Source organism: Ornithorhynchus anatinus, chromosome 1 (genome assembly GCF_004115215.2).
Source record: "Ornithorhynchus anatinus isolate Pmale09 chromosome 1, mOrnAna1.pri.v4, whole genome shotgun sequence".
NCBI lineage: Eukaryota > Metazoa > Chordata > Mammalia > Monotremata > Ornithorhynchidae > Ornithorhynchus > Ornithorhynchus anatinus.
The window spans coordinates 185,897,791-185,911,558 of record NC_041728.1 but is presented as its reverse complement, the minus strand read 5'-3'; the positions used below and the strand labels follow the sequence as shown (position 1 = coordinate 185,911,558).

Sequence of the window (13,768 nt, the reverse complement as noted above, 5' to 3'; positions counted from 1 at the left end):
CTGCTTATAGAAACCCTTTCCTGCTCTGGAGTGTGGGCCGGGCCGAGCTGGGCCCGTGTCTGGGCCCATGTTTGGGTCCGGGGGCTGCAGGCTGAAGGCGGGGAGCGGATTGCAGGGGAGGGAGGGGGATGGAAGCCCCTTCATTCCCGCCTCTCCTCCCGTCTGTCCCGCCCCGTCCCGCCCCGCCCCGTGGGAACCAGCCTTTCCCCAGACCGCCTCCCAGCCTCTCCAGGCTTCCCAGGCTCCGCTCCGAGCTGGGGGAGGGGAGAGGAGGGGCAAGGTGGGGGAGGGGCGGGGCGGGGGGCGGGGAGGAGGAACGGGGAGACCCTCCCCCGCCGCGGAGTCCACCGGGACCATGGCAACAGGGAACGGGCGGGCGGAGTCTGGGTTGGAGCAGGGCGGAGCTGGAGAAGGGTAGGACTTGGACGTGGGGATGGGGCTAGAGGAGGGCGGGGCCTGGTCGGGGGCGGGGGGGGGTAGTGTATTATTATTTTCAGCGCTTAGAAGTGCTTAACAAATACCATAATTATTCATTATTATTATTACAAGAAGGCGGGGCTCGATCATGGAGGCGGAGCTTGAGAAAGGAGTCAGTTGTTGAGATGGAGCTGGAGTAGGGTGGGGCCTGGACCTGATCCGTACCCTCCGCTCCTCTGCCGCTCACCTCCTCACGGTGCTTCGTTCGCGCCTGTCCCGCCGTCGACCCCTGGCCCACGTCCTACCGCTGTCCTGGATTGCCCTCCCTCCTCACCTCCGCCAAACTAACTCTCTTCCTCTCTTCAAAGCCCTACTGAGATCTCACCTCCTCCAGGAGGCCTTCCCAGACTGAGCCCTCCCTTTCCCTCTGCCCCTCCTCCCCTCCCCATTCCCCCTACTCCCTCCCTCTGCTTTACCCCCTTCCCCTCCCCACAGCACTTCTGCCTATTTGTATATATTATTTATTACTCTATTTTATTAATGATGTGTCTATATCTATGATTCTATTTACTTGATGGTACTGATCCCTGACTACTTGTTTTGTTTTGTTGTCTGTCTCCCCCTTTTAGACTGTGAGCCCGTTGTTGGGCAGGGATGGTCTCTATCCGTTGCCGAGTTGTACATTCCAAGCGCTTAGTACAGTGCTCTGCACATAGTAAGCGCTCAATAAATACGATTGAATGAACGCATGAATGTGGGGTGAGCTGGCTTCGAGCTGTGCGTTAGGGCAGCAGGGCAGGTTTTGTGTGTCCGGCAGTAGGTGACCGCCCTGGGCTCGCAGAGGAACCCGAACAGCCTGCGGGACCTCCAGGGTCTGAGTACTCGTTTGGGCCCGATTCGGGCCGGCTGTGTCCCGCTTGCTGTGTGGCCTGGGGCAGGAGCTTGCTCCTCTCCAAACCTCACTGAACCTCCCCACTTCAGTCCATACTTCACTCCACTGCCCAGATTATCTTTCTACAGAAACGCTCAGGACATGTCACCCTCCTCAAAATTCCCCAGTGTTTGCCTATCAACCTCCATATCAAACAAAAACTCCTCACTATTGGCTTTAAAGCTGTCCATCACCTTGCCCCCTCTTACTTCATCTTCTTTCCTTCTACAGCCCAGCCTGCACACTCCACTCCTCAGTGCCGCTAACCTTCTCACTATGCCTCTAATCACCTGTCTCACCGCCGACCCTTGGCCCACTTGGCCCACATCCTACCTCTGGCCTGGAACTCCCTCCCTCCTCAAATCTGCCCATCACTCTTTCCCTCTTCAAAACCCTACTGAAGGTCCACCTCCTCCAAGAGGCCTTCCCTGACTAAGCCTCGGTCTCGGGTTCATATCCCGGCCCTGCCACTTGTCAGCTGTGTGACTGTGGGCAAGTCACTTCACGTCTTTGGGCCTCAGTTACCTCATCTGTAAAATGGGGATTAACTGTGAGCCTCACGTGGGACAACTTGATTACCCTGTATCTCCCCCAGCGCTTAGAACAGTGCTCTGCACATAGTAAGCGCTTAACAAATACAAATATGATAAGCCCACTTTTCCTTCACTCCCCCACCCTTCCGTGTCACCATGACTTGCCCTTTGGTCTTCCCCCATCTCCCCACCCCACAACACTTATGTATATAAGTATATATCTATAATTCTGTTTATTCATATTGATGCCTGTTTACTTGTATTACTTGTATTAAGGTCTGTTTCCCCCACCTCTAGATTGTGAGCCTGTTGTGGGCAGGGACTGTCACTCTTCATGGCTGCATTGAACTTTCCAAGTGCTTAATACAATGCTGTGCACACAGTAAGCTGTCAATAAATACAATTGACTGACTGACTGACTGACTGACTGAATGAATGAATGAATGAATGAATGAAAAAGAATATGCCCCTCGCCCAGGTCGGGGGATGGGAGTCTGTGTCCCTCAGGGCTGGTGTCCGAGAGAGACAGAGAGACAGAAACAGAGACAAAGTGTGTGTGTATGTGTTTTCATTCATTCATTCAATAGTTTATATTGAGCACTTACTATGTGCAGAGCACTGTACTAAGAGCTTGGAATGTACAATTCGGCAACCGATAGAGACAATCCCTGCCCAGTAATGGGCCCACATTCTAAACGTGGGAAGAAAGTCTTATGCCCTGCAGTCTGACTCCTCAGGCCCAACTTGTGTGTGTGTGTGTGCGCGTGTGCGCGTGCCATGGGCTCCCCATCAGACAGGCAGCCTCTCGAAGGCAAGGTAGACCAACTGGAGATGGGATCGGATCAGCACCAGATAAGCATTAGGCATTGAGGGCGCTGGAGGCCGGGTGCCCCTTTCCTAATGGTGGAGTCCAGTGGGCCCAACCCCTTGCTGCCACCCTGCCAGCCATGGTCCGAGGCCCAGCGGCCCGGCAGCCCGGCGGCTCAGCGGCCCGGCGGCCAGCTCCAGCCCATAAATCCCACCCGACACCAGCACACCCCGGGCCAGCCGCAGCATGGTGCCCATGAAAGAGCTCGCGCCCGCACCACGCCGGCCGTGAGGGTCCAGAACAGTCAGGGCCCTGGGCCAACAACCCGCCCCTTCCCCAGGCCTCTGGCCCCAGGCTCCAGGCCCTGGGTCTGGCCAGAGTCTGTCCTGCTGACTGGGAGGAGGGGTGGCAGAGAACCCTTCCCACGGCAGTGGCCATTGCAGGGTGTGGGGTTGGGCACGGTGCAGGGGCTGTGTCAGAGGTTGGGGGTGGCACCGTGCTGGGGCTGTGCCAAGGAGTGGGGGTTGGCACAGTGCAGAGGCTGGGTCAGGTGGTGGTACTGTGTGAGTGGTCTTATAGAGGGTGGAAGATGGCACGGTGTGGGAGCTGTGTCAGGAGGTCAGGGTGGCATGGTGTTGGGCTGTTTTGGGAATGAGGGTGGCACGGTGCGGGGGTTGTGTCAGGGGGCAGGGGTGGCACAGTGCAGGTGCTGTGTTGGGGATGAGGGTGGCACGGTGCATGGGCTGGAAAGCAGAGTTGTGGGAGGGGGGAGTGGCTTATTGCCCCAGGCCAACAGGGAAACACTCCCATTTGAATAAACTGTATAGAGGAGTCCAGGGCAACCTGCTGGCCCGCAGGGTCTGGGACTGGGTTCTGTGGTTCCCAATGGCAGTCTCTGGTGGGGCAAGCGTCCGGGAGGAGGGGAAGGGGGGAGCAGCAGCACCAGTTCCGATGCTTGGCAGTCACAGCCCTCACCAAAGCACTTCACACCATCCCCATATCTGCCTTCTGGAAAGGATTAAATCTGGCAGTCCAGAATGGTTCATTGAGAGACGGAGGCAGCTTCAAGGTTGACACGGCTGGCCAGGCTGGAGTCGAGGGCACCCTACCTGATCTGTTCCCTGTCGCCGACATGGAGTGTGGATCAGGGACTTGGAGCAGGCCCAGCCTGTCCTAGTGTTCTCCGTGGCCCAGCTAGGGAATGTCACGAGATAGCTGGGATCAAGGGGGACAACACGCTTCCTTCTGCTCCCCTGGGAAGCTCTTCCACCTCTATGGACTCCAAGCGTCATCCCAGTCAGGAAGCGGCTGCTCAAGGATGGCTGAATGCGACTGGCTACAGTGTGACTGGCTACAGCCTGGAGGACCTCGGCCCGGAACACACTCAAATGATGGGAAATCGCTTCCTTCACCCAGTCAGCCGAGAGCCACTGATGGGAAGTCTAAAGAAACTGACAGAATGAACATCCATCAGCCTCACCAACCTTTCCAGAAGTTTAACTCTCTCCTTAGACTCCCATCCCACTGCCCCCTGCTGCTTCATCTCCCTGCCCCATCTCTTGCACTTAATGACCTTGCCAAGTACTTTAATGGAAAAGCAGTGTTTATTGAGAAGCAGTGTGGCTTAGTGACAAGAGCACGGGCTTGGGAGTCAGAGCTCATGGGTTCTAATCCCAGCTCTGCCACTTAGCTGTGTGACTTTGGGAGAGTCACTTCACTTCTCTGAGCCCCACGTGGGACAATCTGATGACCTTGTATCTACCCCAGTGCTTAGAACAGTGCTTGGCACATAGTAGGTGCTTAACAAATACCATCATTATTCCCCGTTCTAGACTGTAAATCCAGTGTGAGCAGGGATGGTCTCTATTGCTAAATTGTACTTTCCAAGCGTTTAGTACAATGCGCTGCACACAGTAAGTGCTCAATAAATATGATTGAATGAATGAGTGAAAAATTGAAGCCAGCAGACGTGAAATCCCTAATATCTCCCCTGCTCCTATCCAGTCCCTTCCTCCTCCTCCACCCTCTTTGACTCTCCCAATAGCCCCTGCGCTATCTCAAGAGATCTCTCGCCTCCTCTCAAAATCCGGCCCCTCCACCAGCACCTCTGACCCTATCCCTTCATATTTTATTAAACATTCACCCCTTCCCTTCTTCCCCTCCAACCACCATCTTCAACCGTATACTTTCCAATGACTTCTTCCCACTGCTTTCAAACATGCTTATGTCTAGCCTAAAAAAACCCAACACCCTCCCTTGATGGCTCCCTCCATTTACCACCCTATCTCCCTCTTACCATTCCTCGTCAAACTCCTTGAATGAGTTGTCTACACCAACTGCCTCCACTTCTCTTCCAATTCTCTCCTTGACCCCGTCCAATCTGGCTCCCTCCTTCTTCACTCCACCAAAACGGCCCTCTCTAAAGTCACCAGTGACCTCCTTCTTGCCAAATCCAACAGCCTCCACTCCATCTTAATCCTTCTCTATCTCTCAGATACCTTTGATACTGTGGACTACCTTCTTCTCTTTGAAACATTATCCCACTTTGACTTTGCTGACACTGTCCTCTCCTGGTTCTCCTCTTATCTCTCTGGCCACTCATTCTCAGTCTCCTTTGCAGTTTCCTCCTCTGCCTCCCTCCCTCTAAAAGTGGGGCTCCCTCGAGACTCAGTTCTTGGTCCCCTTTTCTTCTGCAGATACACCCAATCTCTTGGAGAACTCATTCATTCCCATGGCTTCAACTACCATCTTTAAGTGAACGATTTCCAAGTCTACATCACCAGCCTTGACCTCTCCTGCTCTGCAGTCTCACAATTACTCCTGTCTTCAGGACATCTCTACCTACACCTCAGACTACACATGTCCAGGAATTCCTCATCTTCCCACCCAATTGCTGTCCTCCCCTTGTTTTTCCTATCACTGTAGGCAGCACTGCTACCATCCCTATCTCACAAACCTTGGCATTATCCATGTCTAATCTTTCATTCAACCCACATATTCAATCTGTCACCAAATCCTGTAGGTTTGGCCTTCACAACAACATCACGTAAAATATGCCCTTTCCTCTCCATCCAAAAGGCTACCACTGTTAATCCAAGTATTTATCTTATATCCTGCCTTGACTCCTGCATTTGCCTCCTTGATGATCTCCCCACCTCCTGTCTCTCCCCACTCCAGTTCATACTTCCCTCTGCTGCCCAGATCATTCTTCTAAAAAAGTGTAGTCCACAACTCCCCACTCCTCAAGATCCTCCAGTGGCTGCACATCTACCCCTGCATCAGATAGAAACTCCTGACCATCGCTTTAAAGCACTCAATCAGCTTGTCCCCTCTTACCTCATCTCCCTGTTCTACTACAGCTCAACCTGCTCACTTCATTCCTGTAGTGTCAGTTTACTCACTGTGCTCCTATCACATCTATCTTGCTGCCGACCCCTTTCCCACGTCCTCCTTCTTGCCTGGAACTCCTTCCCCAATGATGATAATAATAATAATAATAATGGGGTTTGTTAAGAACTTGCTATATGCCAACCATTGTACTAAGTGCTGGGGATAGAGACAAGATAATCAGGTTCTACATGGGGTTCACAGGCTAAGTAGAAGAGAGAACAGGTATTGAATCTCATTTTGCAGATGAGGGAACTGAGGCACAGAGAAGCTAAGTGTCTTGTCCAAGGTCACACAGAAGACAAGCGATGGAGTTGGGTTTAGCCCTCAGGTCCTTTTTCCGCTAAGGGACACTGCTTCTCCATATATGCCAGAATACCACTGTCCCCACCTTCAAAACCTTAAGTTCAAATCTCCTCCAGGAGGTCTTCTCCAGTTAAATCCTCAATTCCCCTATTCCCTCTCCCTTTTGTATTGCCCTTCCACTAGTATCTGCACCCTATGAGCCCTTGATATTCCATCCATGCCAGCCCCACAGCACTTATGTATGCATCTGTAATTTATTTATATTAATGTTTCTCTCCTCCTCTAGGCTCTAAGCTTCTTGTGGGCAAAGAATGTGTTTACCAATTCTGTTGTACTCTCCCAACGCTTAGTACACTATTCTGCACACAGTAAGTGCTCAATAAATACCATAGATGAAAAAAGAAAACAACATTTGTGAATGGATTTAAAGATGTTCACATGGACACCTACACAGACTTACATAAAGGGATGTAAAGACCATATGTCTACAGCCATATCTCCCTAAACACTCCCAATTTCCTCTGGTCTCAGAAGCTAAGCAGGGTTGGGCTGGTTAGTACTTGGATGGGAGACCTCCTGAGAATAGCAGGTGTTGTAGGCTTAGAGAAGCAGTGTGACCTAGTGGAAAGAGCACAGGCCTGGGCAGCAGAACTTGAGTTCTAATCCCAGCTCTGTCATTTATCTGCTGTGGAACCTTAGGCAAGTCACTTTACTTCTCTGGGCTTCAGCTACCTCATCTGTAAAATGGGGATTAAGATGATGAGTTCCATGTTGGACATGGACTGTGTCCAATCCGATTACTTTATATCTATCCCAGCACTTAGAACAGTACTTGGTACATAGTAAACGCTTAACAAATGCCATAAAAAAAAGGGACACGTACATTCACAAAAACAAACATACGTAGACTCTCACACATATATACACACACGTAGACTCACACAACCAGACTTACAAACACAGACACACAACACACATACATGGAGACTTTCAGATAGACTCACAGACCAGGACTCTCTCACACACACAAGCACACACACAGATCCAGACATAGACGCACAAACCTGAACACCCGGGCACACACACACATACACTCACACATCTAGATTCTTTCTCCCTCACACGCGCACACACACACATACACATTCACACACACACAGACACCCAAACAGACTCACAGACCTGAACACTCAAAGACTCACACACATCCAGAACTCTATCTCTCTTTCACGCAAACACAGAGACTCAAATATAGACTCATAGACCCAGACACTCACACACACACACACACACACCTGGGCTTGCTCACACACACACGGAGACCCAGACTCTCACTTACACACACAAACACACAAACATACATACAGACTCTCTCTCACACACGGTCTCTCTCTCTCTCTCTCTCTCTCTCTCAGGCACACACACACACACACACACACAGCCAGTCTAAACAGCCCTGGTCCCCCCGACCCCCGCCCTCTCCAGCGCCATCAATGGCAGCTGTGTTTCCGCTCACAAAGGGCGAACGTTCAAGGCTGCCCATTCCGAGATTGTCCATTGTCCTCTTGCCTTATTGTGTCTTGTGTCCTTCCTCCATGCACCTGGCCAAGGGGTGGGACTGGGGAATGGGGCAGGGGCAAGGGGCAGGGAGCTGGGGCTGGGGAATGGGGCAGGGGGACCGGGTTGGGGACGAAGCTGGGGATGGGAAGGGGGGACCGGTCAGGGGAACAGAGCAGGGGGATGGAGTTGGGGACTGAACAGGAGTATGGGGCAGCAGAACAATGATGGTGATGGTATTTGTTAAGCGCTTACTATGTGCCAGACACTGTACTAAGCACTGGGGTGGATACAACCAAATTGAGTTGGACATTCCCTGTCCTTCATGGGGATCACAGTCTTAATCCTCATTTTTCCAGATGAGGGAACTGAGGCCCAGAGAAATGAAGTGACTTGCCCAATGTCACACATCAGACAAGAGGCAGAGCTGGGAGTTGAACCCATGACCTTCTGACTCCTGGGCCCCTGCTCTATCCAGTATGCCACACTGCTTCTTTGGGGCTGGGGATGGGGGAGGGGGACAGGACTGGGGATCGGGCTATGGGACAGAGCTGGGGATGGGGCAGGGGAATGAGGCAGCTTAAGAAGTCCAAAACAGAAGTCTTCATCGTCCCATACAATGCTACCCCATCTTTCCCATCACTGGTGACAACACCACCATCCACCCTGTCTCCCAAGCCCCTAACTTTGGTATTATCCCTGACTCATCTCTCTCATTCAACCCACATACTCATCCGTCACTAAATCCTGTTGGTTCTACCTTCATGAAATCACTAAAATCTGCCCTTTTCTCTCCATCCATAACTGCCACCACGCTGATGTACGCACGTATTTTATCCCACCTTAACTACTGCATCAGCCTCCTCACTGACCTCCCTGATTCCTGCTTCTCCCCACTGTGGTCTATACTTCACTCTGCTGCTCTGATCATTTTTCTAAAAAAATCATTCTGAGCACACCTCCCCAACTCCTCAAAACCCTCCTGTGGTTGCCCATCCACCTCCTCATCAAACACAACTCCTCACCCTTGGCTTTAAGGTATTCAGTCAGCTCGCCCCCTCCTACCTCACCTCTCTGAATTCTGACTACAGCCCAACCCGCACACTCTGCTCCTCTATCACCAACGTACTCTCTGTGCCTCAATCTTGTCTATCCCTTCCTTGATCCTTTTGCTTACATCCTCCCTCTTGTCTGAATCTCCCTCCCCTTTCATAACCTGTGTGCAACCCAATTTGCTTGTAACCACCCCAGCTCTTAGTACAGTGCGTGGCACATAGTAAGCACTTAAAAAATGCCACAATTATTATTATCCAACAGGCCACCACTCTCCCCATCTTCAAAGTCATCCTAAAATCATATCTCCTCCAGGAAACCTTATCTGAATAATCTATTTCCCTCTGATTCACCTATGCATTTGGGTGTGTACCACTAAAACATTTTGATACTCACCCCATAGCCAACACCATAGCCTTGATGTCCATATCATTATATTCTGCAGCTTTCCCTCCCTATATTTTAATGTCTGTCCTACTCACTAGATTATAAACTCCTTGAGGGTTGGGGTTGTTTCTACCTACTGTCTTATGTTGTATTTAGCTAGGCACTTAATATCTCTGCACACAGTTGATACTTAGTAAATGCCACTGATTGGTTGATTGAGTAGACACAAATCCCTTCCCTCAAGGAGCTTTCAGTCTAATGTGAGCAGAGCACTAGATTCAGCACTTGCAAGAGTACAATATTATTATTATTATTATGGTATTTGTTAAATTGCTTACTATGTGCCAGACACTGTACTAAGAAGATAGAATCCCTGCCCTCAAAGAGTTTACAGTCTAGAGAGTGAGATACAAACAAATCATTTGCAGATGGGAGGTTGGAGGAAAAGGAGTAAAGTAAATGATTAGTGTTTAAACAGCAGGGTATGTCAGTCACTATGAACATAAGTGCCCCAGGTAGTAGTGAGTATAAAAGTGTGAAATTGGTGGACAGATAGTGAGGTGAAGATATGACTGGAGGGAAACAAGATCAATCCCTCCAGTCTTCAATCAGGGAAGACTTCCTGGACCAGGTGGCTTTCAGAAGTGCTTCTTCTTTTTTTTTAAATGGTATATTTTAAGCCCTTACATGTGCCTGGTACTGTACTAAGCAGAGGGGTACATAGAAGCTAATCAGGTTGGATACAGTCTTTATCCCACCTGGGACTCACAATATCAATTCCCATTTTACAGATGAGGTAACTGAGGCTCAGAGAAGTTAAGTGACTTGCCCAAGGTCACACAGCAGACACGAGTCAAGGAAAAGCAGCATGTCTTGGAGAAGCAGCCTGGCTTAGTGGGCAGAGCATGGGCCTGGGAATCAGAAGGTCATGGGTTCTAATCCCAGATCCGCCACATATCTTCTGTGTGACCTTGGGCAAGTCACTTCACTTCTCTGGGCCTCACTTACCTCATGTGTAAAATGGGGATTAAGAATGTGAGCCTTATATGGAACAGGGACTGTGTCCAACCTCAGTGCTTAAAACAGTGTTTGGCATATAGTAAGAGCTTAACAAATGCCATAGTAATAATTATTATTAAGTGGCAGAGCTGGGATTAAAACCCAGGTCCTTTGACTCCCACCAGGCCCCAACTTTGAAGAGAATTGGGGCCTGGTGGATTTGAAGGGAGGAGATCCAGGCTAAGGAAGGATAGGGGTGAGAGAACAGAGGAGGGAGAGAGGAGAGATCGAGGCACAGTGGCTAGGAGGAAGAAAGAAGGCAAGCTGGGGGGTAGTGGGAGAAGAGAGCCCATCCCACTAGGCCATAGCTTTAAAGAGAATTGGGGCCTGGTGGATTTGAAGGTAGGAGGTCCAGGGTAGGGAAGAGTATAGGTGAGGGATCAGAAGAGGGAGAGAGGAGAGATCGAGGCACAGTGGCTAAGAGGAACAAAGAAAACAAGCTGGGAAATAGTGGGGGATGAGAAGCCAAAAATGTGACATGAACCTGAAGGTGAGAAGTTTCTGTTCAATGTGGAGGTGGATGGGCAACCACTGGAGGATTTTGAGGAGTGGGGAGACATGCGCAGAATTAAGTTTTAGAAAGATGATCCGAGCATCAGAGTGAAGTGTGGCCTGGAGAGGGGAGAGGCTGAAGGCAGGGAGGTCAGTGAGAGGCTGATGCAGGAGACAAGTTGAGATAAGACAGGGTCTGGTCAGTGAGGAGGAAGTTTAGATAGGGAGGAAGGGGTGGGCCCTGGAAATGTTGTGGGGGAAGAGCAGACATGATTTGGTGACACAGTGAATACAGAGGTTGAAAGGAGGGGAGGAGAAGCAGCTTGGCCTAGTGTTTAAAGCAAGGGTCTGCAAATCAGAAGGATCTAGATACTAATCCTGGCTCTGCCACCTGTCAGTCAGTCAATCAATAATATTTATTGAGCGCTTACTCCATGCAGAGCACTGTACTAACTGCTTCAGAAAGTACAGTTTAACAGATACATTCCCTGCTCACAAACATAAGTGGGGAAATATGGACTGAACATTTTTGTAGAAAAATTATCCGGGCAGCAGAATGAAGTATGGACTGAAGTGGGGAGAGACAGGAGTCTGGGAGGTCAGCAAGGAGGCTGATGCAGTAATCAAAATGGGATAAGTGATTGGATTGATGTAGTAGCAGTATGGATGGAGAGGAAAGGGAGGATTTTAGCAATGTTGTGAAGGTGGAACCGACAGGATTTAGTGATGAATATGTGGGTTAAGAGAGAGAGAGGAGTCAGGGATAACTCCAAGGTTAAAGGCTGGTGAGACAGGAAGGCTGATGGTGCCGTTTACAGTGATAGGAAAGTCACAGGGAGGACAGGGTTTGGGAAGGAAGATAAAAAGTTCTGTTTTAGACATGTTAAGTTTGAGGTTTCGGCAGGTTATCCAATTAGAGATTTCTTCTGCGAGACTTCAGAAAGGGAGAGAGAAAGGGAAAGGGAAAATGTAGATTTGGGTATCATCCACATACAGGTGGTAGTTGAAACCAAGGGAGTGAATGAGTTCTACAATGGAGTAGATGTAGGTGGAGTAAAGCTGAGGCCCATAGACCTGAACCCTGAGGCACCCCCATAGTTAGAGGATGGGAGGTAGAGGAGGAGCCAATGAAAGAGACTGAGAATGATCAGAGAGATAGAAGAACCCAGAGAGGACAGTGTCAATGAAGCCAAGGTTAAATAATGTTTCCAAGAGAAGGGGGTTGTTGACAGCGTCCTAGGCAGCTGAGAGGTCGAGGAGGATTAGGATGGAGTAGAGGCCATTGGATTTGGCAAGAAGGAGATCATTGGTGAACTTTGAGAGGGTGGTTTCTGTGAAGTGAAGGGAATGGAAGCCAGATTGGAGGGGGTCAAGGAGAGAACTGGAGGAGAAGAACTTGAAACAGCGGGTGTAGACAACTCACTCAAGGAGCTTGGCAAGGAATGGTAAGAGGGAGATGGGATGATAGCTGGAGGAAGTTGCGGGTTCATCTTGTCTTCTGCCGGCGAGTCGTTTCCGACCCATAGCGATACCACAGATACATCTCTCCCAGAATGCCCCACTCTCCATCTGCAATCGTTCTGGTAATATATCCATAGAGTTTTCTTGATAAAAATAAGGAAGTGGCTTACCACTGCCGCCTTCCGCACAGTAAACTTGAATCTCTGTCCTCAACTCTCTCCCAGGCTGCTGCTGCCCAGCCTGGGTGAGATTTCACTTGTAGCAGTTTGCCTTCCACTCGCTAGCCACTGGCCAAGCTAGGAATGGAACGGGTAGGCCTCTGCTTGACTCTCCCTCACGTAGCCGAGCCTGGTGGAGTACTAGAACCTCTCCAGGTGCAACCCTGAGAGGGGTGTGGGGTCAAGGGAGGGACTTTTTAGGATAAAGGAGACATGGGCATGTTTGAAAGCAATGGGGAGGAAGCCAATGGAGAGCAAAAAGTTGAAGATGGCAGGTAGGGAGGGAAGAAGGGAGGGGGCAATTGTTTTGTTAAGGTGTGAAGAAATGGGGTCGGATGTGCAGGTGGAGAGGGTGGATTTTGAGAGAAGGCAGGGGATCTCCTCTAGAGATACTGCTGGGAAAGATTGGGGAGTTTAAGAAGGGGCCGGAAGCAGGAGGGACTGGGGTGGGGCAGGGGAGATTTTAGGGAGATCACACCCAATAGTGTCAATTTTCTCAATGAAGCAGGTCACTAGGTCATTAGGGGAAAGGGATGGGGAGGCAGGGGGTCAGGGGGTTTGAGGAGGGTGTTAAGCATCTGGAACAATTGGCAAGGGCAATGGACATGGGTGTCAATAAGGATGGAGAAGCAATTTTGCCAAGCAGAGAAGAGGGCAGAGTTAAAGCACGCAAGGATAAACTTGAAGTGGATGAAGTCAACCTGATATTTAGATTTCCGCCAGCAGCACTCTGCAGCTCATGCACAAGAGCGAAAGAAGCAGACTGTGGAGGTGATCTAGGGCTGTGGGTTAGAGATATGCTATTGGAGAAGGGATAGAGGAGCGAATGAGTTGAGTTCAGTAGAGAGGGTGGTGTCTGCTTGTCTGCTGTGTGATCTTGGGCAAGTAACTTCACTTCTCTGTGCCTCAGTTACCTCATCTGCAAGATGGGGATTAAGACTGTGAGCCCCATATGGGACATGGACTGTGTATTGTATATCTACCCCCAGAGCTTAGTACCATGCCTGGCACATAGTAAGCACTTAACAAATGCCACTTAAAAAAAGAGGAGTTTAGAATAGTAACAATGTTGCAGATGTTGTTTTTAATTTTGATGGGAAAGTTAGGTGGAGGGGAGAATTTGGGTAGGAAGCACCTGTCAGCTGTGTGACTTTGGGTA

At 50.1% G+C, this 13,768-nt stretch overlaps 1 non-coding gene and 1 pseudogene across 1 annotated transcript; one reads left to right on the top strand and one right to left on the bottom strand.

Annotated features, from left to right (window-relative positions):
- Positions 1-6,865: 6,865 nt before the first annotated feature.
- On the top strand, positions 6,866-6,983 carry LOC114817196 (annotated as a pseudogene).
- Positions 6,984-12,645: 5,662 nt separating this feature from the next.
- Positions 12,646-12,783, bottom strand: LOC114815583. The gene has a single exon (XR_003763382.1). It is a non-coding gene; the product is annotated as a small nucleolar RNA SNORA7 (small nucleolar RNA).
- Positions 12,784-13,768: the final 985 nt, after the last annotated feature.